Source organism: Geotrypetes seraphini, chromosome 2 (genome assembly GCF_902459505.1).
Source record: "Geotrypetes seraphini chromosome 2, aGeoSer1.1, whole genome shotgun sequence".
NCBI lineage: Eukaryota > Metazoa > Chordata > Amphibia > Gymnophiona > Dermophiidae > Geotrypetes > Geotrypetes seraphini.
This window is the reverse complement of record NC_047085.1, coordinates 193,686,530-193,705,377: the sequence shown is the minus strand read 5'-3', so window position 1 is coordinate 193,705,377 and position 18,848 is coordinate 193,686,530. Positions and strand designations below refer to the sequence as shown.

Genomic DNA, 18,848 nt, shown 5'->3' with positions numbered 1-18,848 from the left:
CAATACCACCAAATTCCTCGTTAAGTGGGAAACTGCTAATATAGGACCCAGCAACACCTATTTTCAAACAGCCCTTTTACCATGATTTTGCAACTAAAAGGGCTATTTGAAAATTGCCCAACCCTTTGTGCAGATAAAACTACGTGTGTTCACATCACATACACTTTTACACACTTCTAGCCATGATGTTCTCAAGCATAGACTTGGGGCAAGAAGTTTTGTATTTTTGATTTGGGTTTGTTTTTTTTTTTTTGGGGGGGGGGGGGGGTTGTTGTTTATTTTATTTAACATCTCTGCAAGTATTTTTTACTGGCCTCTCTAAATTTGGGTTACTATATGGCTCCATTAAAAGAAGGATGGATTGAGACATCCAGATTTTACTTCCATTAAAAGCAATGAAAGTCAAGACTTTGGTCTGAGGACTTCCAGGGTCAATTGTTTGCGCAACAATTACAACGATTACTGAAGAGGGCTCTTAAACTGACTTCTAATGTTACCTATTGGGAACTCCAACATAAGTTTCTATTTCGTCTATATATATCACCAACAGGAGCTTATGCCATGGCAATCACTCAGTCTCACTGGTGGCTCAAATGTAGTCAGCCATATGCTTCTTTGGGACATCAGTTTTGGTCCTGCCCTAGGGTCTTTTTGTTTTGGTTGACCTTGGGCCAGTTCATCACGTCTATCTGGCATCATCGTTGGACACCTACTCCACAAGCTCTCTTTGGATTTCATACCATTACATTCCCTAAGCACAAGGGGATGACAGCATTTGTGGCCCGCTCAGTTCTTTTTGGTAAGAAAGCAATCTTGTCTGCTTGGATGACACTGGAATCTCCATCTTTTGCACATTGGAGATCCCTTATGATCGTGGAAGCCTCCTTGGAGCGTCGTGGATTTGTGGACATTGATTCCCGTCAGGGTCAACCTTTTTGTTCTATTTGGGAGCCTTTTTGGCAGACTATGACACCACATGCTCGCAGTAGACTACTGAATTTTTAATATACTTTACTACGTTATTTGTGAAACGATGCATGTGTGATATTTGTGTTTCAGGGCTGGGAGGAGGAGGACAAGATTACATCTTAGTTTTTATTGTTGAGGATTTTACAGTTTGCTTTATTTGCTATTCCTGTTGTTTGAAAATGAATAAAAACATTTAAACATAAAAATCAATGGAAGTAAGGAGCAATTGAAAGTAATGGAAGTAAAATCCGAATGTCTCATTCTGGCCTCCTTTTTCTGGAGTCATATGGTAATCCTACTCTAAATCCCAGAAACATTCTTTCTGAAAACCAGCCGTATAGTATGTCCAGTAAAATGCAGCTGTAAACTTTCCAATTTCTTGGGCTATTTGAGAACCACTTCTGTGGTTAGACTTACTTTTTATCATATTGTATTTAGTCTCTGTTTAGACTGCATGCTTCCTCAGTCTCGTAAGATTCTCCTAAAAGTCCCCTCAATCCACTCATGGTTTAAATACCATATTTGCTGGTGTATAGGACACACTTATCCCCCCTCAAAATACACTTAAAATATGGGGTGTGTCTTATGTTCCTATAATCAAAATAATGAGCTGAAATTTCAGTCAACTTGTGATTTATATTAATATACCGTACTTAATGCATGCCTCCGCCGGGCGGCCCCAGTCCGTCTTATCTCCTCTGCCATTGGAATCTTTGGTGGTCCAGAGGTGCAGCGGGCAGAAGCGAGCATCTCCCCGCTCCTGCCCCACTGCTAACCCGGTCGGTCACTGCCGTGGTTGCCTCGAGTTCTGGCTTCTTCAGACGCTGAGCGGTACCAAGCAGGGGGCACTTTGGCACTGCCACTCAGTGCAAAGCAGCAGTGACAAAGCACACCCTTGCTCAGTACCTCTCAGTGGCAGCCACGATAGCTACCGACCAACTAGGTTAGCAGCGGGGCAGGAGCGCGGAAAGCTCGCTCCTGCCCGCTGTACCTCTGGACCATCAGGGATTCCAGCAGCAGAGGAGGTAGGACAGACAAGGCAGGGAGGGAGGACAGGGTGGAAAGCCTGGGAGGGAAGGGGGCTGTGAGCAGTGCCTGGCAGGAAGGGGGCTGGGTGCAGACTCTGACAGGGGAGGGAGGCACTGTAAACGCACGTCAGTATTATTTTTTTCTTAAAAATGTGTATAAAAAAGGGGGTGCGTCTTTTAGGCTATTGCATCCTATACGCCGGCAAATACGGTACTTTGAATAATTTTGTGTCATTTACAAAGTCAAACACCTCAATCATTGCACCTTTTTCCAAATAATAAATTGAACCCTAACCCCAGTAGAGATCCCTGGGCACTCCACTAGTCACCACTGTTCAGTGGGAAAACTAAACCATTTGGTCCTACCCTCTGTTTCCTTATCACACTGAAGGAAGTTTCACAGATATCCAGGAAGGAAGTTTCATAGGCAAGCAGTAAAAATGATTTTACAAGGCCTGGACTCATTTACCTTATCCTGACAAAATGAATGTGTATGTGTGTGTGTGCCATTTACCTTATCCTGATAAAATTTACATCCTGGTGTGTGTGGAAAAAGTCTGAATAAAATTAGCAACAGAATGATGCACAGCTTCCTGTGGAGCTACAAGTGAAAAACCCATAGGGATACTCATGAACAAGTATCAATGTTACAGAACATGTACTACCCCCATGAGCAAACCATGATGTGATGCAGTGCTACCTTGCACATCAACATCCTAGAACCAAAGAGAACTCTACGTAAGCCATCCTAGAAACACAGGGGTTGATATTCAAAGTGATTCAAATAGCCAGAAATGGCTCCTGACCAGTTAAATCACTTGTCTGAGACTAACTGGCCATATTCCGTGGCACTTAACAGGACAATTGCTGATGTAAATGCTTGGTTAGTGCCTTCCACCCGTATGGGTGGTTTGTTGTTGTTGTTTCTGTATATAGTTGACTGAAAATGCTATCTTACCTGCTATGTTGGTTTGGCCTTTATCATTTAATAAACTGTTTATTTGGGTTTTTTTAAATGCTTGGTTAGTGCCTATTACCACATAAGTAGGACCCCAGAAGTTCACCATAACTATTGTTAGAGAAGTTGCCTATTTACGTGTTTTTATGTATTTAGTCTACAGTTTCTATTCAAGCCCCTGATACAGCCTTTGAGGGGGTGAAACATGGCCATGTTGGGCTGGTAGAGTGTTATGTTTTATTCATCTGATCATAAATAAATTTTAAATTTCTCATCACTTTGGTATGCTCCGCATCTTTATACTGTTCTGGATCTTACAAATTTTGCAGAACGTTTGCCCGTTTGCTTTTTTTGGAGCCCGGACATGGTCTGGCACCGAATATCTGAGAATAAAGCCAGTGGCAGTTAGTAAAACACTGACTGCCACCTGCTGAATATGGACCCCTCAGATGTTAGCAGAAGATGGGCACAAGGCTCATGCAGTCCACCCTTTTGTGCCTGCCCATTGGGGGATGGGTGGATGGGGCAGGTTATTTTATAAAGAATATTCTATGTGAAGAACACTGGGGCTCTTATAAAATTGAGCAAATACACTCATGTAAGTACACAACCCAATAATATTGTGTTTAATTACATTTGCACCATGGATGGCACATTCTTTGTGGCATATATGCATCATATGCCCATATTTTATAAAATATGCATGTCCACACATGGAACACATGTACAATACTCACACATTGTACTGTTCCCTCTAAGTCAAGTGGGAGTCCTCCATCCATAGTCCTCCCAGTGGGGGATGCTATTTCATTATCATAAGAATAGCCTTACTGGGTCGGACCAATGGTCCATCAAGCCCAGTAGCCCGTTCTCACGGTGGCCAATCTAGATCACTAGTACCTGGCCAAAACCCAAGGTGTAGCAACATTCCATGCTACCGATCCAGGGCAAGCAGTGGCTTCCCCCGTGTCTTTCTCAATAACAGACTATGGACTTTTCCTCCAGGAACTTTTCCAACCCTTTCCTAAAACAAGCTACGCTATCCGCTCTTGCCACAACCTCTGGCAATGCGTTCCAGGTCTTAACTATTCTCTGAGTGAAAAAATAATTTCCTCCTATTGGTTTTAAAAGTATTTCCCTGTAACGTCATCAAGTGTCCCCTGGTCTTTGTCATTTCTGACGGAGTGAAAAATCGATCCACTTGTACCCATTCTACTCCACTCAGGATTTTGTAGACTTCAATCATATCTCCCCTCAGCCGTCTCTTTTCCAAGCTGAAGAGCCCTAACCATTTTAGTCTTTCGTCATAAATAACGAGGAACACTCAGGTTCTGCAAGACTCCTGTCCTAGCAAAAAAAAAAGAGAAATTAGGTCTTACCTGATAATTTTCTTTCCATTAGTCCCAACAGGTCAATCCAGAGATTTATGGGTTGTGCCCATCTACCAGCAGGTAGAGATAGAACGCCAGAGCTCTGCTACTATATATAGCCCTTTGTGCAGTAGCCTTACTTCCAGTCAGAGCAGTGCATCTGATTTCGCAGACAGGAAAAAACTTCTGCCACTGAAAAAGAAGGAGGGCAAATATATGCAGCTCCCTCAGGATGGAATCCAGAAGCAACCAGACTTACCAGACTGGACCCAAAGAATCTGAGATATGCCACCCTACCCAAAAACTCTTCTTTTTTTAAACAAGGTCTGCTTCTTTTTGCTATACAAAACCAATCTGTGAGAGCTAAACTCTGCCCACAGGTCACTGAATCCACAAAACCCCTTTGGAAATCACATCAGAGCAGGACTCTGAATTGACCTGTTGGGATTAATCAAAAGAAAATTATCATGTAAGACTTAATTACTCCTTCCATAGCATCCCATAGATCAATCCAGATACTTGTGGAATGTAGCCAAGCAGTATTGAAGTTGGGAGGGTCCTGGAAACTCTGGCTACGAAGACCTAGGCCCTGAAGGATGAATCTCCCCTGGCTTTTCAAGGCGTGCAGCAACCAACAAATCTTCTCAAATGACACCACTTCAGATTCTGTTCAGAATGTCACCTGCGCCCTAACTGCTAAGGACGGAGAGTGCTCCACCAGCATATAAGTGGATGAAATAGCTTCCCTGAGCCATTTCACAATTGTTGGCTTAGACAGTTGTTCGCCCTTCTTGTGTCCCGTGAACACGAACAAATGATTGGAGTGTCAAAACTTATTGGTGACCTCCAAATATCTGACCAAAATATGACACACATCAAAACACTGCAGAGCCCAGAAATTCTCCGGGTAATCCTCTCTGCGAAAAGATGGCAGGGAAATTGGCTTATTAAGATGAAAGGTCAAACCCACCTTGGGCAGGAAGGAAGGCACTGTCCTGAGCGAAACCCTCATCTCCGTAAATTGGAGAAAAGGATCCCGACTGGAGAGCACCTGCAACTCTGATATCCTCCTGGATGAGGTAACAGCCACTAGAAACACAGTTTTGAACATAAGATCCTTCAAAATTATGGCATTTATGATCCAAGGGCTCAAAAGGTGTGTGTTGCATCACACAGAGAACAAGATTAAGTCTCTATGGCAGATGAACCACTTGCCGAGGAGACCTGAGACATTTCACTCTTATCAGGATGAACCGCCAAATAAGTACCCTGAATGTGTCCCCCAAAACACACTAATGCAGCTACCTGAACCTTCAAAGAACTGCAGGCCAAACCTCTGACCAAGCCTTATTAAATAAATGAGAGAATGTGCATCAAGGATGCCCCTGAAGGCATAATTGCTCCATCAGCACACCAGGACTCAAATGTTCTCCACATCCTAGCGTAAGCTGTCGAACTGGACTTATTCTTGGCCTGAAGGAGCAGAGCGATAACCTCATCTGAAAAAACTCTTTTCCTCAAATGCACCCTTTCAAGAAATTGGCCATAAGACCACAGGGGGAAGGATTCTCCATGAGAACTGGCACTTGAGACAAAATACCTCACTGCCCCCTCCCCAGCAGCAATGGGTCAGCTACTATTAACCTGATCAAGTCCACATACCATGGAAGTCGAGGCCATTCTGACACCACCAGCACCATTCTCCCTGCATGATTGGTGATACATTTGAGAATTCTGCCCACCAAGGTGCAAAAATGTACAGAAGGAACTTCTGTCAGCCAGGGCAGGATCAGCACATCCAGAACCCCTGCTCTGAACTCCTTCCTTCTGCTGAAGAATCACAGGAACCTTTCTGTTGCGCACTGTTGCCACTAAGTCTATGGCCAGCCTCCCCCAGCGATCAGTAATCTGCTGAAAGGCCTCCCTTGAGAACATCTACTCTCCTGGGTCCAGTAAGTGCCAGCTGAGGAAATCTGCTTGAACATTTATCTCTCCTGCAATGTGTGCCAACACAACACCATCACCTCAAATGCCACCTTGAGAGACAACTTCATATATCTATCATGCACATCCTTGAGAGTGAGATAATGTGGTCTTTGCTGAGATCAAGGAATCCATCTTTGGCAGCCTAAGCTGCTCGAGTTAATCTGCTGGGAGTGGATACAGCTTCGATATGGCCCACACTACCCGCAGGCCCACGTCAGGGGTGTCCCACTAAGCTGAAATTAGCAGCTTCATGGCTATATAAATATGAAAAGACTTAGGGGGCTGCTTTGTGCCTGACAAAAGGGTATGTGTAGTCACCTAAACAAATGGCCCACTGTAGGGTCATCTCCATCCTCTGATGGAAACTCCCCATCATCTAGGAAGTCCTCTTGCAAGCTACCAGAACCCCCAGACAGAGGAACCTCCGAATCATGGTCTGAGGTCACAAAAGCCTCATCCTGGTCACTTTTGCACCTCTACCCAAGGTCGTTTCTCTGGAAGGGACAGAGAGTCCCCAGAAGAAGAACTGGTTGACTGAGAACAACCAGGCTGTTTTAATTTAAAAAAGCTTGATGCATGAGCAAAACAAACTCTGGGGAGAAGTAGATGGAGGAAACATTGGTCCTCAGCTTCCCAGATAATACACTCCCCCTTCCCTTTATGAATCACTCCCATAACCGCTGTACTCAGTTGCTGAACTCACCACGGGAGAGGGCTGTGCTGCCACATTGGCAGGAAAGATGTGCATCCTTGCATCAAAGATGGCAGCTACAGACACACGCTCAGAAAGAAGAGTTGCTGAGTGCACCAAAGGCTTAATAGACATGCCTGCCCCAACATCCTGCGCAGATGAAGAAGCACAGTTTCAAGTGCTACAGCTGCCCAATGTTCCCCTCCTCCCCCGCATTGGAATCATCGTTTGGCGAACTCTGTGGGAGCAGCAATCACTGTGGGAGAGGCAGAAAGGCAATATTCACAGACCTCTTTCAGTGGGCTGTCGGCAGAGAAAGTCTCAAGTTCCCCAGGCAAGCACTATAGGACAGTCTCCACTGGTGCTAGTAAGCCTTTGTACCTCAAAGTGCTCCTTCAAATTTCCTCCTTTTTTTTATTTCTTATTTTTTTAGAGGCAGAAGCAAGGGAGAAATCTCCAGGACTGAAGGGGAGGGACCTGACACCACCAGATTTGCACCCTGGGCCAGGGAGGCCTGCAGCTATTCGCCAACTAAGCCCACAAATTATCTAGAGCTGCACAGGTTGTGTCCATCCACCTGCTAGATAGAGAGAATACTAGAAGCGAGGCTTCTGCACAGGGGGCTATATAGTAGAGCTCTGGTGTTCTCTCTATCTCCACCTGCAGGTAGATGAGCACAACTCACAAGTCGATGGATTGATTTGTGGGATGCTATGAAGCACAGTATTGAAGCATCACCCCCCAACTTATAGTAAAGCAGTTGGAGGACTCCGGCTCAGTTGAGAGAACAGTGCTTCAGAGCAGGACTATGTTTGTGTGTGATTAGGGTTACCAGATTTTCCAAACGGAAAACCAGGCCCCTAGCCCCGCCCCCAGCCCTGCCCCCCTGTTGCCTGCCCTCTTGCCCGACAGCAATTTGTTGGAAGCTTTTCAAAACCTGGGCAAAAGAGGACATGTCCGTGGAATTCCGGACATCTGGTAACCCTATGTGTGATGATTCTATGCATTACTAGGGCTGATTTTAGAAGCCTATTATATAAGGACACATAGGGGCATATGATGCCTATGTAAATAGAAATTTCCTACCTAGAAAAAGGCAGAACTCCCAGAAATGCCATTCAGAGTCAACGCACCTATGCCACCTAATCTCACCAGATGCTACATATGTTTTATTGTCGTGTCTATATTGTAAATTATGTCATCTCTGTCCTGTCTCGATTATATTGTGGATGTACTTTGTAACCTGTTCTGGGCTCCTTTGGGAGGACGGGCTAAATAATTGAATAAATAAATAAGATACCGACATACTTAGAAAAACAGAACTAGTCAGACTGCTCAGATCCTTACACAGAATCTGAACACTCACAAAATACCTCACAGCAACTACGAACTAGCAGTATTCTGCACTTTAGTCACACATATGAAACAAAGAACCACAGATCAGAATAGAGATATGAAGGCAAAAAAAAACAACAAAAAAACAGAACTGGAAACTTCAGAAAGTCAAACTCTGCATGTATAGCAATACTAGAGAAATAGAAATTGAAAAACAAGATACCAAAGATTCACATTTGCCAAAGCTGACATGTTCCAATTAATAAATAAATCAGAATAAAATATTTTTCTATCTTTGTTGTCTGACCAGTTTATTTCTCCATTTGTTATTATTTCCCATTATTTCTCTTTACAGTCGTCTTGAGCATGTATAGGTATGAGCGATGCACAACTAGAACATTAGATTAGATTTGCTTTGGTCCCAGTATTTCGTTCTCCTTTCCCCCCCTCCCCAATTCTCTTGCCAGGGTCTCCTGCTCATTTGGCGTATCTTCTCTCTTCACATCAGCTATCCATATTCTCTCTGTGTCCCTTATCTGTCCTATCCAGCATCTATCCTCTTATGTCCCTATCTCTGTCTTCTTCATCTGCTTTCTCCTTGTGTGTCCAGCATTTCTCTCACTGCACACGCTAGATACGAAAAGCTTTTCGTATCTGGCGTGTTCAGTGAGTTTCTGTAATCCACGTTTGATTTCCTGTGTTACTTTGGATCATCAGTTTCTTAATTATACGAGAAATTGTGATCGTGAGTTAAAAAGGCTCCTGAAGCAGGCCGTACTGGCTGAAACACGTGCATGTCGAGCCACCGCACAAGGCTATGATTTGTTGAATAAAATTGCACACTTTTGTCTTCGAACCTCCATTGTTGTCTGTTTGTTCCGATTGTGTGTGTGGAGGTTTCTCTCCTGGTTTTTACTTTGACTTTGTGCGTATATTACAAACACACAATACCTGTCCCCATTAAAAAAAAGTTGTGCCAGCCCCTCCAATGATGGCCCCTGAAATAAAAGAGAGGCAGAAGGGATGCCTACTCCCTCCTACCTCAAAATCCTGTATCCCCATGCTCACAAACTCTACCGCGAAGATCGTGGGCATGCAAACCCCACTGTGCTACCAACCCTCTCACGAAGATATGGCCACCCAACCCCCCCCCCCATCCGCAAAGGTCGCCAGCAGGAAGGATGTCCACTCCCTCCTGCCTTGGCCACCCGACCCACCTCCCGCACCCTTGACTGACCAAAACCTAGATCATCCCCCATACTACTCCCCAACAAGGCCCCACCTTCTGACCCCTCCCACCACCCCACCAAGTCTCCAAGAGAAAGCCCTTGTGGGCTGATGGGAGCCAGGTCAGAACCTCCAGCTTAAGCACATACACCCAACCCCTCCCTCTTGTACCTTATTATAGAAAGCCAGTATGAGGGATGTCCACTAGAGAATGACACGGTGACAAAATTCATTACCATTCCCGTTCCCACAGATAACCGCGGGAAACCATCTTCATGTCATTCTTTAAGGAGAGAGGGAAGAATCAGAGTATGAATGGCCACAACCACTGACCCGCAAGCTTTGCTTTGAAGAATGCTGGTGTAGAAGGACCGAGGTTGAAATAGACACTAGAAAATGCCATGGGATTATTTCCCGCGGTTATCCGCGGGGATGGGAACGGTGATGAATTTTGTCACCATGTCATTCTCTAATGTCCACTCCCTCTTGCTGGCAGGCCAGCCTCTTCAAAATGGTGGGACTTCACCTTCCCAGTGCATCCTGGGAAGCACCAGGGAGGGGCCTAAGACTCTGGCCCAGATACCTAAGGCTCCTCCCATAGGAGACAGCTCTGTTTGATAGATTTATCTCCTAGTCAGATACCCCTTTTAAAACTATTAACAACATGTTGATATTGTGTATTCTCACTAATTGTACTCTGTAATCACTGACTGTTCGGTGACATCTTCCCTATTTGTATTTTGTGATTCACTGATTGTCCAGCTCTCTTCACTGTAAACCGCCTGGAAGTCGCAAGATTGTGGCGGTATAGAAAAAATAAAGTTAGTAGTAGTAGTAGTAGTAGTACTACAGAGGAAGGGGTTAGAAGAGGGTAGGAAGGACTTTGGAGGGCAGAAGCATGGTAATATTTCTCGCTCTTTTTCGTATAGGTTTACAACGATTTGGAATGAAATTCCTAGTTATATTAGAACTCTTTTCTCTCTCCAGTTTTTTTCATAAATTGATGAAAAGAATGCTATTTCAACAGTTTTGGGGAAATGGTACTAAGGAGTGTTAATTGTCTTTTGTTTAGTATTCACATTAGTTAAATTTATTTCCCTGTTTATTGAAGTCTTATATAAACCGAATCGAGCTCCTACTTAAGGGGCTGGAGGAGTTGCCGTGAATTGAGAGTCTCCTTGAAAAGAGGAGAATGATCGAAATATTCAAAATACTGAAGGGAATAGACTTAGCAGATAAAGACAGATTGTTTACCCTCTCCAAGGTAGGGAGAACGAGAGGGCACTCTCTAAAGTTGAAAGGGGATAGATTCCATACAAACGTAAGGAAGTTCTTCTTCATCCAGAGAGTGTTAGAAACTGGAACGCTCTTCCGGAGTCTGTTATAGGGGAAAACACCCTCCAGGGATTCAAGACAAAGTTGGACAAGTTCCTGCTAAACTGGAATGTACGCAGATGAGGCTGGACTCATTTAGAGCACTAGTCTTTGACTTGGGGGCCGCCACGTGAGTGGACTGCTGGGCACGATGGATCACTGGTCTGACCCAGCAGTGGCAATTCTTATGCTCTTATGATACGGGATATAAATCTAAGGTTTAGATTAGATTATATGTTGAGATAGGTTTGTTTGGGGTTTTTTTTTTTTTTTTTACAAAGTCTTCTTAAAATGCTTTTGCAATCCAAGTAAAGTTTTAAAAAATCTGTTCCCCCCCCCAAACAACTGATTCTTAACAACCCAGGCCCTAATTCATTACTCATGCATATCCATGTGTTAAATACTTTACCCCCCAACAGTCTCATGATTTCTTTCTATTTACGTCTTCTTCCTAACCTGTCAGCTTTTGTCACTACTAAGAAATCAGACTGAAAGCTTTCTTTCCATGGGCAAACATACAGTACTTACCATTCCTTGTAGGGTGTGTTCCATCTCTACTCATCAAATCTTCTTCTTGGAATTCTAAAGTGTGATCAAAGAAACAAAAACTCTGTTGTAATTCTCCATGTAGGTATATGTTCACAAAATATTGTATCATTCCAAACTACCAATTTTATGTGGCCTAGCTGGCTCCAGAAGAAATGCTGATTAGTCCAATACACATACCAGCAAAAGACTGAAAACAACCCCCCCCCCCCCCGAATATTCACAATGGATATCCATGATATAGATTTACTTATTTTTGTATGGAATCTTAACTTTTTATGTATGTAATTCCTTGTAAACTGTTCTGGATAAAAACAGAATGGAAATTTTTAAAAATAAATAAATAACTAAATATAAAGGTAGCAGTACATATCAATATATTCATTGTAGATATCCTGAAAACTAGACTGACTAGGTAGGATGTACTTGAGGACAAAGTTGAAAACCCTTGCTCCAGATATACTCTGAGCATGGGAATTGGACGCTTGCGCACTCATTAAGCTGCAGCTATAAATTAAGCTGCTAGCTTTCACTCAAGGTGTGAAAAATAACAAAAATTCAAAGTGACACCAATGCAAACGTTTTACTAAAATATAATAATTATAATTATGTATTTATTTAGCTATTGTTTATATTTTTTCATTATGAGACTCAAAAGAATAAAGCATAATTGCTTGCATTAACAGTTAACAGTTGCATTAGTGGGAGGTCGTTATAGTTGCCAAAATGCTGGCCTTCTGATAACGAGCTCAGTTCAATATTTTGAAACACCCCATTATATACCTTTGGCTTAGTGTGACATCGTCGGTTTGTCAGCCAATCAAAATTAACATAGGAGATGTTTAAAAGTTAGACAAAGAAATTCCTCTACGTTTAAAAGTTTCAGAAATTACATTTGTTTGTTTACATTCATTTCTGAATATACATTCACATTTTATAACATTTCCAATATTCCTTTATCATTCTTAAAACTATGTGTCAGGCAAGATGCTGAAATGTTCTAAGCCTGCTTTGAACAGCTAAGTTTCATGTTACCTACAAACAGTGCTGAAAATTGGTCAGCCTGCTTGTCATTAATGGGGCTGTCTTTCCCCTTTCCCTGCTAGAGACTGCTATAGAATCAGAATCAGATCTCTGATTCTAACTTAACCATTTCATTTTAAGTACTACAAATCCATTCATACCACACATTCAACACTTGCTTGGGCCCAAGCATTCCATACATTCATAACTTGGTTCACTCATATTTAATTCATATTTAATGCATGTTATATCTTAGTTTGGAATACTTCTTCCTAGCCAGCCTAAGGCACATCTGGTATCAATTAACACCATGATGCTAAGAAACCTGAACAAAGACTTGACAGAAAGTCAATGGAGTCCAAGAAACAGAAACACAAAGAACCCAAAATGGAGTCCATGTATACCCTGATTTCCTCCATGATCTAGCCCAATAGCAAAGTACATAAAAAAGAATATTATTATACTTTCCCTTATATTAAACTGTAGTGTGTTTTTCTGATTTTTTATTCACCCTTATATTAATCTGTAGTGTGTTTTTCAGATTTTTTATTCACCAGTTTGTCGTACGCTTTTATTGGGTGTGGCCTTAACTAACACATATGCTTGTATCTAACTAGAGTTACCCAGAATCATACGAAAAACCAGGCCCTTTTTTGTAGGAAAACTCTACAAAATACTGCACTATCATGTCCGATGTCCATTCCATTACCGTTCCATACACATCACCCCTACTGGCCACGAGCCACTACTGCTCAACTCATACACCAGAAAGAGACATTTCTTGTTTCTATGTTTATTTAATATGTGATATATTGCCCAATTATTATACTTTGAGTGGTTCACAAAATCACAAAAGATTAAGAGGGAAAAGAAATGCAATAACTGACAGGAAAGTAACTTAAAACAAAACTAAGGGCTCCTTTTATAAGCTTCGCTAGCGGTTTAAGCTGCATTGCCGTGCGCGCTAGACGCTAACGTCAGCATTGAGCTGGCGTTAGTTCTTGGCATGTAGCGCACGTGGCGATGCAGTGTGCGGTAAAAACACTAGCGCATCTTAGTAAAAGGAGCCCTAAATAAAGTAGCATCAAACGATAACAAACCAGCTGCAATTCTCCCCATAGTCTGAGGGCGCGCAAAAACAGCAGCCTACAGGAAAGCATGTTAAGACTATTCAAAAGCATCTTTAACAAGAAATATTTTTAGGTTCTTTTTAAATACGGACAATAATTTGTTCTCTTTTGACAAGTGTCGGAAAGGCATTCCATACAGAAGGTCCAGAGGGGTTGATTCTGTAAGCAAGGACCCCAGGCACTAGAAATTAATTCATTATTTCATTTTCTATCCTGTTTTCCCCAAAGAGCTCAGAACGGGTTACAGGTTAACATACATAATATACAATTAACAGGTTACAATTTAACATAGTTACAGTACAACTTTTTTATCCTAACTCGATCCATACTAGGGATCTAATACCAATATCCATAATATATAGTTTATAGCAGGGGTAGGGAACTCTGGTCCTCGAGAGCCGTATTCCAGTCGGGTTTTCAGGATTTCCCCGATGAATATGCATTGAAAGCAGTGCATGCAAATAGATCTCGTGCATATTCATCGTGGAAATCCTGAAAACCCGACTGGAATACGGCTCTCGAGGACTGGAGTTCCCTACCCCTGGTTTATAGGTTCAATTTGCCATAGTTACAGTTCAAGATGTTTCAATACAAGTTTTATCCTGACATATACCAAGGATCTAGTACCAATACACATTTCTTTTTGATCCATCTTTGTTGCCAAATTTTAGACCATTCTTCCAGCTTCGCCAGGTCTTTCTTCATGTTATTTACACCATCCTGGGTGTCTACTCTATTGCATATTTTGGTATCGTACACACAGAGCTCATGCACCCACTCACTCAAACAAACACATTCTTCACATGCAGCCCCCGTCTAGTCACTCAGAAGCACACATCCTCTCCCACACACACCTGACCCCCATCCCCTACCTACATCCGACCCCCACTCCAACGCAGCTGTCTTATTCTTTGTTTTTGATAGAAAATTCTACCACAGAAGAAAAGCAAAGAAGGGCAAACTCTGCACACAGTAAATCAGCCAAAAACGAGCAGAGATGACCAGAGTATTCAGGCTGGCCAAAGCTTCAATAGGTAGTTTGCACGGAACATACTTCAAATGCGAGCTACCTATTATATTAAAGTTTATGCCAGCCTGAATACTCCCCCCAATCAAAGGCATGCAAAGCAAAAAAAATATATGATGGTCTACTAGCCACCAGAGCAGCAAAAATAGACCACCACCTCTCAAATCTGCTGACCATGACGCCCAACTACAAAACATTCAGGAAAGAACTGAAAACCATATTACTCAAGAAATTTGTCATATGATCTAACCAAACCCTTCCCAGATCCCGACGTACAGTATAGCTATCAACCTTGTAATCTCCCTGGGAATGCCCAGGCTAATTTCTTTTTGTAAACTGTCTAGAACTGAAAGGTATTGGCAGGACAGAATACATCAATGTAATGTAATGTAATACTCTGGTCATCTCTGCTCGTTCTTGGAAAATTCTACCAGCCAAAGTAGGATTTTTTTTTTTTTCTGCTGTACAATTTGGGGTGGGAAAGAAATCGATCTTGCATTGTATATTAATAAACTTTTAGAGAAAAGGAGCCACTGGAGGTTAGAAGAGGTTGTCATGACCAGTCTGTTTTCAAACGATTGTGAATGTCTACTTGTAACCCGTTCTGAGCTTCTGGGAGAACGGGATAGAAATTGAAATAAATAAATAGATCTTATATCAATTAAAAAATAAAAATATCCCATGATTTTACAGATCTGAAACACAAAGCTGATTTTTTTTTTTCCAATGCTGTCTTTAATGCTTCTTTTCAATTCTTTTTGGTGTAGATTAGATGCTGCCAGGAGAGAGTCTGTACGAGGGAGCAAAGAGAAGAACTTTCTGTCCCGGAACGGCCTAAAACTGGGAAAATAATGGATGCTGCTATGGGTCTATTTCTATTAAAGAAAAAGGACCTACGGAGAAAGAGAAACAAAAGGAGAATGTGATTTGGTTTTAAACTGCTTCTCCTAAGTACTGTTTCCATTAAAGATAAGGATTGATGTTTATGTTGTCAATTTATAAATTGTTTTTGTAAGTGTAAAGTGGCTGCTGATTCCATCAATTCTAGCAATTGTATAGTTGCCCAGATCCAAATTGCTCTCAGTTGAAGTGCCATTATAACCTGTTAAATGCCTCCTACTTTTAACAAAATATATCTTTCTTTTCCATCTAAAACATGTTAAAAGACTAGTGTTATGCTCAAATCCCATTAAGCAGCATGGTGGCTGCAAAGGTTATAGAATAATTTATACCCAACAACTGCTTATAAACATACAAGAATATGGTTATAGAGGTATGATGCTATACTAATATTTGTTGCAGTGTTTTCTTATTAAAGGCACTTCCAGCACTTTCAAGCAGGTAAACTAGCCTATAGGTGTTCTCAATAACTATTTCTGGGGGTGGGGGAATTTGGTTCATTCCTATTCAGTGGAAACTCGAGGCAAGCTATAATCAAGTACAGTAGGTATTTTCATGTCCACAGAGAGCTTGCATTTACTAAAGTGCATTAGCAGGATAACTCATGCTAATGCTATTGATGATAAATAGGTCTGACTGCACAAAATAGAAGGAGAGTGTGGCCTAGTGGTTAGAGCTACAGCCTCAGCACCCTGAGGTTGTAGATTCAAACCCCCACACTGCTCCTTGTGACTAGAGAATGACACGGGGAAAAAAATTTATCACCGTTCCCACCCCGTCCCCAAGAGCTCAGTCCCCATCCCGTAAGCTTGGTCCTCGTCCCCGCCCTGCAAACTGGCAGATCCCATCCGCACAAGCCTCAAATAGTTATGATTTTATACTGAACTTATTTTATTAAAATATAAAAAGAGACGATATTCTGTACAATTGTCATAGTGAAGACGCAGGCGGATTGTGAAGATCTGCAACGCAACATAACCACGCTCGAGAAATGGTCAGTGACATGGCAAATGAGGTTTGATGTGGATAAGTGTAAGGTAATGCATGTCGGTATCAAAAATCCCATACACGAATACAAGGTGTCTGGGGTGGTACTTGGAGAGACCCACTAGGAAAGAGACTTGAGAGTACTGGTCAAGAAGTCAATGAAGCCATCTGTGCAAAGGCGGCGAAAAGGGCGAACAGAATGCTAGGAATGATTAAGAAGGGGATCACAAACAGATTGGAGAAGGTTATCATGCCGCTGTACCGGGCCATGGTATGCCCTCACCTGGAATACTGCGTACAGCACTGGTCACCGTACATGAAGAAGGACACGGTACTACTCGAAAGGGTCCAGAGAAGAGCGACTAAAATGGTAAAGGGGTTGGAGGAGTTGCCGTACAGTGAGAGATTAGAGAAACTGGACATCTTTTCCCTTGAAAAGAGGAGGCTGAGGGGGGACATGATCGAAACATTCAAGATAATGAAGGGAATAGACTTAGTAGATAAAGACAGGTTGTTCACCCTCTCCAAGGTAAAGAGAACGAGAGGGCACTTTCTAAATTAAAAGGGGATAGATTCCGTAAAAACATAAGGACCACTGGTCTGACCCAGCAGCGGCAATTCTTATCTTCATATAAACACAAATAATACAGAGCAAGGATCAACAAAACCCCTGTCTCCCCTCTCTTTCACAAATATCCCCTCCACTATTGTGAAAACTGAACAAACCAAATTACTACAAAATGCTACATAGAAAAATCAAGCTAACAGAATACTTCAGTCACATATGGCAGGAATAGTCTTAGGGGAGAGCAACTAGGGCAACTGTCCCCTGGTCAGACAGAGAGCCCTAAGCCAGCTGGAAGCTAAAGAAGCACAGTCTGGGCTCTGCGGTCCCCAGCTATGTCTAATACCAGCTCTAGCAGGATACATATTTCAAATATGACATATTCTAATCACAAAATATAAAATAAATTAATTTTTTTCTATCTTTTGTTGTCTGGTAATTTTATTCTTCAAATCACATTGGTCTCAGGCTTTGGCTTTGTCTTCATCGTGGCATGGCTGGCTCCTGAAGGTAAAATAGGCACAAGAGGAGCTGGAGAGGAGATACTGAGTCTGACACAGGCGCAATTTTTTTTACCACAGGAGCAAGACTTTTCACCGCTTTCACAAGGTGGTGAAAGGTCTTGTCCCCACTCCTGCAGTAAACCAGTTGCAAATGTCTCCATTCCTGCAAATTTACTGCAGTGACCACGGTTTACCGCGGCAAACGGTCCCCATGTCATTCTCTACTTGTGACCCTGGGCAAGTCAATTAATCCTCCACTGCCCCAGGCACATTAGATAGATCGTGAGCCCACCGGGACAGATAGGGAAAATGCTTGAAGTACCTGTATGTAAACCGCTTTGAGTGTGGTTGTAAAACTACAAAAAAGGCAGTGTACAAGTCCAAAATAGGTATAATCCCCAAAATAGGTTTGCAGTAAAAAAAAAAAAAAAGTCCATTAATGCATGCTAGGGTGCAGTAATGCATTGCTAAAACTCATACGGTCTTATCTGCTCGCAAGCTTGGGGTCATCTTCGACTCCTCTCTCTCCTCCATTCTCTCTGCGAGAAACTCCCCAACTGCTGTATGCCCTGTTTGTCTATATTAGATGGTAAGATCTTCTGTGCAGGGACTGTCTATTACAAGTTAAATGCACATGTACAGCACTGCATATGCCTTTCAGCGCTATAGAAATGATAAAGAGCAGCAGTCGTATAGCTGATGGAGAGTGAGAAGAACACACTATCTGTCTGAAGGAATGATAGGGAAGATATGACACTGATATTTTAATACTTGAAAGATATTAATATACAAACACATCTTTTTCAGAGACAGGAAGTGGTAGAAGCAGAGGATGTGAATTGACTAACATCAGGAAAAACTTTTTCACAGAGAGGGTGATGGATACCCAAATAATCCTCCTTGTGGAGGTGGTGGGAACAAAAATAGTGATGGAATTCGAAAATGATAACCACAGAGGACTCTTGGCCCAATATTCAGAAAATTTACTCTCCTAAGTTAGGCTCCTAAGTGTGTGCCTTATTTTCAGCCTAACTTAGGAGCATAACTATTCAGCTGAAAATTCATCATAGAAACTTGGAACATAGAAACATGACAGCAGATAAAGGCCAAATGGCCCATCTGGTCTGCCCATCCACAGTAACCATTATCTCTTTCTCTCTCTGAGAGATCACACGTGCCTATCCCAGGACCAGTGGCGTACCTAGCATATGTGACACCCGGGGCCCATC

The 18,848-nt window shown here is 42.3% G+C and overlaps 1 long non-coding RNA gene across 4 annotated transcripts in view; it reads right to left on the bottom strand.

The window, feature by feature from the left end:
* LOC117355687 overlaps positions 1-18,848 on the bottom strand; it is a 701,484-nt gene that overhangs the window by 298,257 nt on the left and 384,379 nt on the right. For all 4 annotated transcript variants that reach the window (XR_004538434.1, XR_004538433.1, XR_004538432.1 and 1 more), the window contains one exon: positions 11,467-11,520. This is a non-coding gene — a long non-coding RNA (uncharacterized LOC117355687). The remainder of the gene's footprint in view (positions 1-11,466; positions 11,521-18,848) is intronic.